We start from the raw sequence: 8,035 nt of genomic DNA on the forward strand, positions 1-8,035 counted from the left end.
CCCTCTGTCCCATGCTGCCACCATTGACCTGGCTGCTGCTTCTTCCATATTCCCACTGGATACAAAATGCCCAGTTAACTTTGAATTTCAGATAAGCACATCTCAGGGTTCATCTACCTCGGGTTCAAAGTTACCTGTGCATCCTGTATTTTCATTTGCTAAAATTGACCTCCCTACACTGGCCCTCTACAACCAGGGTCAGCTAGACCTAGGCTGTATAGGCCTGGGAGATCACACAATTTGGTGGTAGAGGTGGGGTTCCTTTCAAGAAAGGGAATTCAAAATTCATATTAGAAACAAAAGGGAATACTTGTTTAGAATGAGAAATCACATTGTTACACATTTTTAAAAGCTGATGAATAACACCAATGTCACAAAATCCAGAAAAACAAACTAAAATTTTATTGATTAACTACATGTCATCTCTTGGTTCATTTCTTCTGTGATGATGAAAATTTTTAATGCTATTTTCAGGAAAGAGAATAACAATAGGTCTTTTTTTCTGGTATGGTTATGCAAAACTGGATTTTTGTTGATAGTTGGAATGTATAAAATATGCTACAGTTTTGTGCCCTTTAAACAAGATTTCTGAAAAAAACCTGCTTTACAAGATTCCCATTGGAAAAGGAAAAAGTCTGTGATTCATTCATAATTGTATATATGGCATTACCAAATGTATTTTTCCATTTTTAATGAAAACCAAATCTTTGGCTTACACGCATGATGACTGGAAGGATTTTTGACATTCTTGTTTCTGGTGCCATATATCTCAAACCTTGCTTCTTTCCCACTACCCACACATTTCCAGGAATAAACACAGTGGATCTGAGGAGTATTTCCAGATGCCATTTTTATACAGGGATAGCTAGCAATATCTTAACCACTCACAGATGTGATTACAAACCACTCAGAGATGTGTCTTCAAAAGCCAAGAGCATCACCAATTACTGGTTAGCCCAATCCCCCAAACACTGTGACCTCTCTAATGTCCCTTGACACGAGGGAAGTGTGACCGAGAGGAAGTCAGGGTGGAAAAGGACACTGGTTTTAACTGATCAAGACTAAAATTCTTTACTTTTGTGAATTTCGTGAAAATATAGGACATGCAAATACAACACTAGGGCCCCTCCAGGATCTCAAAAGGAGCCCATGCAAGTGACAGTCCCAAAGCTAAACAGTAAATTCCCTCTGACCACAGGGCCCTAGAACGACAAATGGCATTTACTTGTATTTTCCAATTTAATTTTTGTTTTTCATCTAAGATGTCCAGGTAGATGATTTTCGAAGCTATATGACGAAAACCAGCTGTTGGTGGCTACAGTTCTCCCTACAGCTATGCCTCTGTCCCGGGGACAACAGCTTTCAGTGTTCAGCTTCCTCTTTCACTGCTTATATGCATAATTCTGAAGAACATGCATAAACTATTTCTTAACGCTTTGTTGTACAAATTGTCTGTCAGCTTACAACAATGGAAGATTAAGATTTAATTATTTTATAATGTGCCATGTCACTTCCATCCCCTTTCCTGCCCACATAAACATATTACAATATCTCTTTCTAGGTCACATGATCACTCACATCCACTGAGGGAGGCAGGAGCTACTGGGAGAAGGTGACCTTGTTCTCCTACAGCCCTTTTGTATCAACTTGCTCCCAGAAGAACCAGAAAAATGGTATAAGCCCAAAGATTCTTTTTTTTTTTGGGGGGGGGTGCTGGGGATCGAACCCAGGGCGTTGTGCTTGCGAGGCGAGCACTCTACCAACTGAGCTATCTCCCCAGCCCCCAAAGATTCTTTTTACCTTTCATTCCAATATCTGACATTTCTCATGTTCATACTCAAAATTCATACACAGAAAGAGCTAGACAAATAATAATAGCTAACTAGTATTGAGCCCAGGTTCTGTACTGAAGCACTTATGTGCGTTATCTCATTTAATCTTCATGCCCACTCCCTGAGATAGATCCTATTTCTGGGTCTATCGTTTTGGATGGGGAAGCAAGCTGAGGCTTAGAGCTATTGAATACCTCACCCGAGGCCTCTCAGGGGTAAGTGAGAAAGCTGGCACCTCCACTAGTAAACACTTCACTCTACCAGACACCAAAGAGCATCTAGTCCAGCCTGCTCACTTCAGACGAGCAAATAGCAAAGACTCAGAAGTGTCTTGCCCAAAGCCATAGAGCCAAATTGTGGCTCAAATCTCAATCTGGCACTCTTCCTATTCACAGAACCTTTTCACTTCTTCTAACTTCAAACTTTCTTCCTACAGAAACAAAGACATCTCTTCCCTCCAATCCAATGAAGTGTAGTGTGGCTTGAGAATGTTCTTCCCAATCAACAAATCCAGGCATGTCGATAAAAACTACAATTCTGTGGAAATTGGATGTGGGTTTTCCCTTATAGGTTAGATAAACCATATCAGTTGAAAAGTGCTGTGTCCACAGGTGCCAGGGAGTTCCTGGGGAGGGCTTCACCTCAGGAGACCTGGAAAGAGAGGGTCGGGGCTGTGTGCCTCTGGCTACTGCACAGTTAGAGCAAGCAGGTGGCAGAGCAAGGGCTAATGAGTCTGAAATATGTGAGGTGCAAGAGCAAGTCAAGTACAACACCATGTCTTTATCCACATTGGGTCCCTGCAGCCACTCTCCTCTGGTACCATCCCAGCTCACAGGATTGTGTCTATTCAGAAAACCCAAAGTTTAGTCTAGACTTCCTTTCCTAGAGGATTGGCTAACTGTGAATTGTACTCCAGGTTCAAATACATACATGCCATGCAGCATGCTGAATGGAAGCCACCTGTCAGTATCTACTTAGAAGTGACCTAGAATTTTCAGTTGAGGAATAAAAGATATAATTCTTCTAAGAAGCTCCCTCCCACAGCCCTCCCTGTGTCCTTTTCTCCTCATCTCCCCTCACTACCTGTGGACTTATTTTCTGCTTTGTTCATTTTCACTTTAGATAGTTTGTGTCATCCTGAAATCTCTCTCCTATCAGACTTAAAGCCCAAGGAGGGCTGAGACCAACCATGTCTTCCACCAGAGAGTGTATAACAGCTAGTGATCAGATGGCTCCTTTGTTGTTAACCTTTTTCTTCAAGAACTAAGGTCAAGTTCTGGCTTACACATAAGTTCCATTATGGCAGGAATCTTGTCTGTCTTGCTCATTGTTTTATTCCCAAAATACTGCACATAGCAGGTACCCCGTAAATGTTTGTTGAGTGAACTCATAACTAAGTGAATGACAGGGAATGGGGCTTTCCAAAGGCATGGGCAATCCCATCATTCCTTGGTGTTTCTCCATACCCTCCTATATGGTATTTGGGAGAATTCCACATCAGCCTCCCTACTGAACAGGCTACCAGTAGGGAGGAGCCTCTGGCTTCCTGCCACAGAAATGCTATTCTCCGAGTCCCTCAGTGAAACCCTTCCAGAGGAAAATCAGAATGATCAGGCCCAAGGACATACATGTTTCCCACCCAATGTTCAACATAATTAGATCTAACAGGCATTGTAGACAGGTAATCCTGGCTGCTGAAAAGATGAATTACATAGTTGTTTGTTTTTTTTTCCTATGAAATTTAGATTTATTGAATCTATGTTGAGGATTCAATAAAATGTGACATCAAAAGAAAAGTTTTTGAACTTGATATCTCATAGACATTGAAGAATTATCAAGCAGGGAAAGAAAAATACCGACTGGCTACATGACAATAAAATTAACCATTTTGCCTGGCAACTCTGAAGCACAAGAAGTTAACCACATTGGAAGTGGCAGAGTCCCACACCATTGCTCAAGCTCCTTTTGTTGCCTAATCAATGTTTAAGCACAGAAAATATTAACTATGAGCAGAGCACAGGTCCATGACATCTGATTCATTCCTTTGAAGAAACTGATGGAATATATGCAATCCCACTCCACCCAGCCACCACAAGAAAGGACACATATGTCCAAACTTTCACTCCGATATCCATCTAGAAACTCCTCAGAGTTCCTGAACTCTAAATTAATAACATTAAAAGACTCAAGGTTGAAGACAAAGCTCAGTGGTATAGCACAAGCTCAGGTGAAGTTCAATGCCCTGCATTTGATCCCCAGCATTACAACATGAAGACCTGGATTTGGGCCTAACTTCGGCAATTGTGGGTTGTATAACTTCGGACAAATTGATCAAGTTCTCTGTGCCTCACCTTCCTCCTCTGGAGAAATGGAAGTGATAAGCCCTGCTCTGCCCTCCTCTCCTACATGAAGAATCATAGTTGCAAACACGTGTACAGGATTAACATTACACAGGGGAGGGGCATTCACCTGAAAAGGAAGACATGCCTTTCTCCCAATGTACTTGCCTACGAGCAGGTTACAGCATGCTCAGCTATTCCTGCCCCAGTGATGGCAGTCAGGAAACGGAAATGGATCCAACACTGGAAGGGGCCTGCCCACCTGCTTTTCCTGCCATTCATGGTAATCCTCATGTAGAAGGGTCCTCCCTTGGCTGGGGGGACTTGAATCATTTCTCCTTTAGGAAGAAGCAAGGTTGCATAATTTCTGGCTCTCATAAATCTCCAACCCTGACCATGTTTGGCAAAGCCAAATGATGCCGAATTATGGAATGAGTGCCTGTAGCCAGCTATCCCAGTTTGCTTGGAACAGTAAGGTGTCCTGGGACACAGAACTTTCTGAAACTAGGAGGGTCTTAGGTAATTCCAGACACAGTAGTCACTCTAAGTAGACTGAGAATAGAAAAACTAGATTTGAGTTCTGACTCTGCTGTGTGATCTTGGGCAAGTCACATAAGGTTTTCTCCTATTAACCTCAATTTTCTCATTTATAATATGGAGCAAATATAGGCCAGACAGTATAACACATAGCAAGCTTCTAGAAGAAGGGAGAAACTTAATGTTCTTGAATTTGAAAATGCAAACAGCATAAACATAACTCACTGAGGACAGCCTGTACTTTTCTCTACGACACTAGTCCTCTCCTCACTTTCACAAATAGCATCTGTCCATACTTGACACTCTCCAGAGCATTTTCACATATGGTATTATTTTCTACTCAAACTTTCATATAAATAGGAAAGATGTTATTATTTTCTTTTCCAAATGGGAAAGCTGAGGTTCAGCGATCATGCAGCCAGGTAGAGTTGGAACTCCAAAGTCAGCATCTTGGCTCTTAGTCTGCGACTCTTCCCTCAAGACCACTCTCCCTCTCTCTCTTATGGAGCAGAGGCAGAGCTGCCCTCCACATGGGGGACCCAAGCCTCTAATGACAAATGATCCACAGACCCATCAAGTGGCAGCACCAGAGGAAGACCTTTCACCCCTCAACACCCTCATGATCACTTCTTAGCACCACAGACTCAGAATTGAGAACATTCTTTCCATCTGAAGACACAGCACTCCTGTTAGAACTCAATCTTTTAAAGATTCCCTTTTTAAGATTAAGAGAAGAAGGACCATCCTCCCCATGGCTTTGTGCTGTGTGCTTTAAGAATTCCTCAGCAGGAAAAGCTTGTGTGACTCCCAAGGAGCTTTGGAAGACCCAGAAGGCTGAGGAGAGGGAGAACAGAAGCACATGCTACTTACTCCATTCATTGACAGCTTATTCTTACCCATTGGGACAGCCCCTTCCTCCCAGACAATACAGAGTGTTATATTTGTTTAATAATATTTTTAAACCATTAGAAAAGCAATCTTTGTTTTGATATGAAAAAAATGTGGAGCATATAGAAGAGAAAAAGGGTCACTCATAGTCATTCTATTCGGAAAGAATCCTGGTGCCTTTTTTAACTTGAGATTCCCTAGGGAAAAATGTTCAGAGGGTCCACACAGTGAAATAAGGACCCTAACTGGAGCCCAACTCGGCCACTTATACATTCACTCAGCGGGATTCCCGGGATATGCCAGGCCCTGTGTGAGGTTGTAGACACACAGAGGTGGACAGCCTGGCCCCACAGAGATCTTACAGGAGTAGGGGAGACAGGTCATGAAATATTTGTTGTCATGGTCACCCTTTCCTCTCACCAGCTGGGCTCTGTGCTGAGCAGTTTCAATACATTCATTTATTCAATCTTTATGAGTTTATTGAGAAGACACTTTTTTAGCTACATGACAGATTGAGAAAACATAGAATGCTATCTCTTGAATATGGTCTGAATTTGTCCCTCAAAGTTTCCTAGCTAGGAGCTTAGTCCTCAATGTGGGGAAAGTGAGGTGGGGTCTAGTGGAAGGTCCTTAGGTCATCGGGGGCCACCCTTGGTAGAGACTAAGTTAGTTTTCATGGGATCCCTGAGTTAGTTCTCATGAGAAAGTCGTTACAACAGGAGCAAGCCTGACCCCTCCCCATCACTCTGGCTTCCTGTTTTACAATGTGACTTCTTCCCTCTCCCACATGCTGCTGCCATGATGTCACCTGCCATTAGATCCTCACCAGAGGTCAAATCAATAAGGCCACCTGATCTTGGACTTTCAGCCTCCGAAATTGTGAAACTGGCAAATCTCTTTTCTTTATAAGAACTTAACCTCAGATATTTTGTTATAGTAACAAAAACTGACCAGGACATTAAGAGGTTAAATACTTGAACCAGGTCCTAGAGCTCACAAATCAGAAACTGGAATTTAGCCGAGAATGGAATGAGGGTTGTGATGGTCCTGCTCCACGGGAGCCGTGCAGGAGGGCCTAACAGGGCCTGTGGGTCAGAGAAGACCTTCCTGAGGAAAGGAGGCACAACCCAACACACAGCAAGGAATACATGCATGAATTTCAGTTCCTTTTGTTCTTCGCAGTACCCTTGAGACTCCTCCAAGATTATTGCCCTAACTGCCCATAGCCATGGCTCCTCGTGGGCCCTACATCTGCCTTTCCCACCCGTCTGGCTTTTCAGTCCTCCTCTCCAGCGCTGTTGCCCCCAACAACCCTCCTCCATTTCCCTTCTTCATGCAAAGTTCTTACCCCGGACCCTGCCGTAGCTCATTCTCTCAGGGGTATCTTGGAAATTCCCCTTATTCCTTTGCCCAAAAACTTTTCAGGCTTATCCCAGAACCCCAGTTTCCCAGCACCAAAAATTAATCACAGTTCAGGCTAAAATGTGATGCTTGCATTCTTCTAAATTCCAGGCAGGGTGGGGGTGTGGACATACTAAGGAGAATTCTGGGACTTTTCAGCTCCTGGTCATCTCAGAAAGGCAGGACAAGGGCAAGCCCGGAGGGAGCTTAAAAAACCTGGGCACTCCCTCCAAATTAGGGTGCAGACATACTCCCCCCAAAGTGTAAATAGCTTTTCTTCCAGTGTGAGTGTGCTTTCCCTCCAGCCTTCCCCCAAACCACATGTTGGGAGGGTGGATGCTGATCCCAGGGTGGCAGCATACCAAAGTGCCCTGGCACTGAACTCACTTCTGCTTCTCCTTAACTCTGCCAGACCTGGGGAAACTCAGAAGCACCTGGCAGGTGGCAACACCTGCATCCACCTGCTGTAATGGAAGCCAATAAGCAAATATAAAGCTGACAGGACTGGAGAACAAACTGGGCCTTTGCCAAGAGAAAGATGCACCCAAGCTAAAAGCTTGGACGTGCTTCCTCTTCCAAAGAATTCCTCTTTTGGAAATACTAACTCCAGAGAACTCTCAGTGGAGAAACATCTGGAAAGGGGCCAAGTCCATTCAAGATTTTTCAAAAAAACCCCTATGAGTAGAAGAGCCTTTGGCAAGGATGACTCTCCCTCTGAAAGCTGCAGGTGTGGTAATGATGACGGCAGCAGTGGCAGACACCTAGAGTGCTACGCACATGGATAGCATGTGGGCCTGGCTCCAAATGCTCGGTGGATCCAAACTCGAGTCATTTTGATTTCAGGAAAACCTGCTTCACTGAGGCTCCTTATAGGTACGGGGTCTTGTTGCTAATTGATAGCATAATGTGATCCTACACAATGCATGTGATCATCACATCATTCAGTGACTCAACATACTATACCCCACATGCTATGCTAGGCACGGGGAATACAATACTCCTTGCACTGAAGAGCTAAGAGTCCAGTGAGAGAAATAG

Source organism: Sciurus vulgaris (assembly GCF_902686455.1).
Source record: "Sciurus vulgaris genome assembly, chromosome: 12".
Taxonomy (NCBI): Eukaryota; Metazoa; Chordata; class Mammalia; order Rodentia; family Sciuridae; genus Sciurus; species Sciurus vulgaris.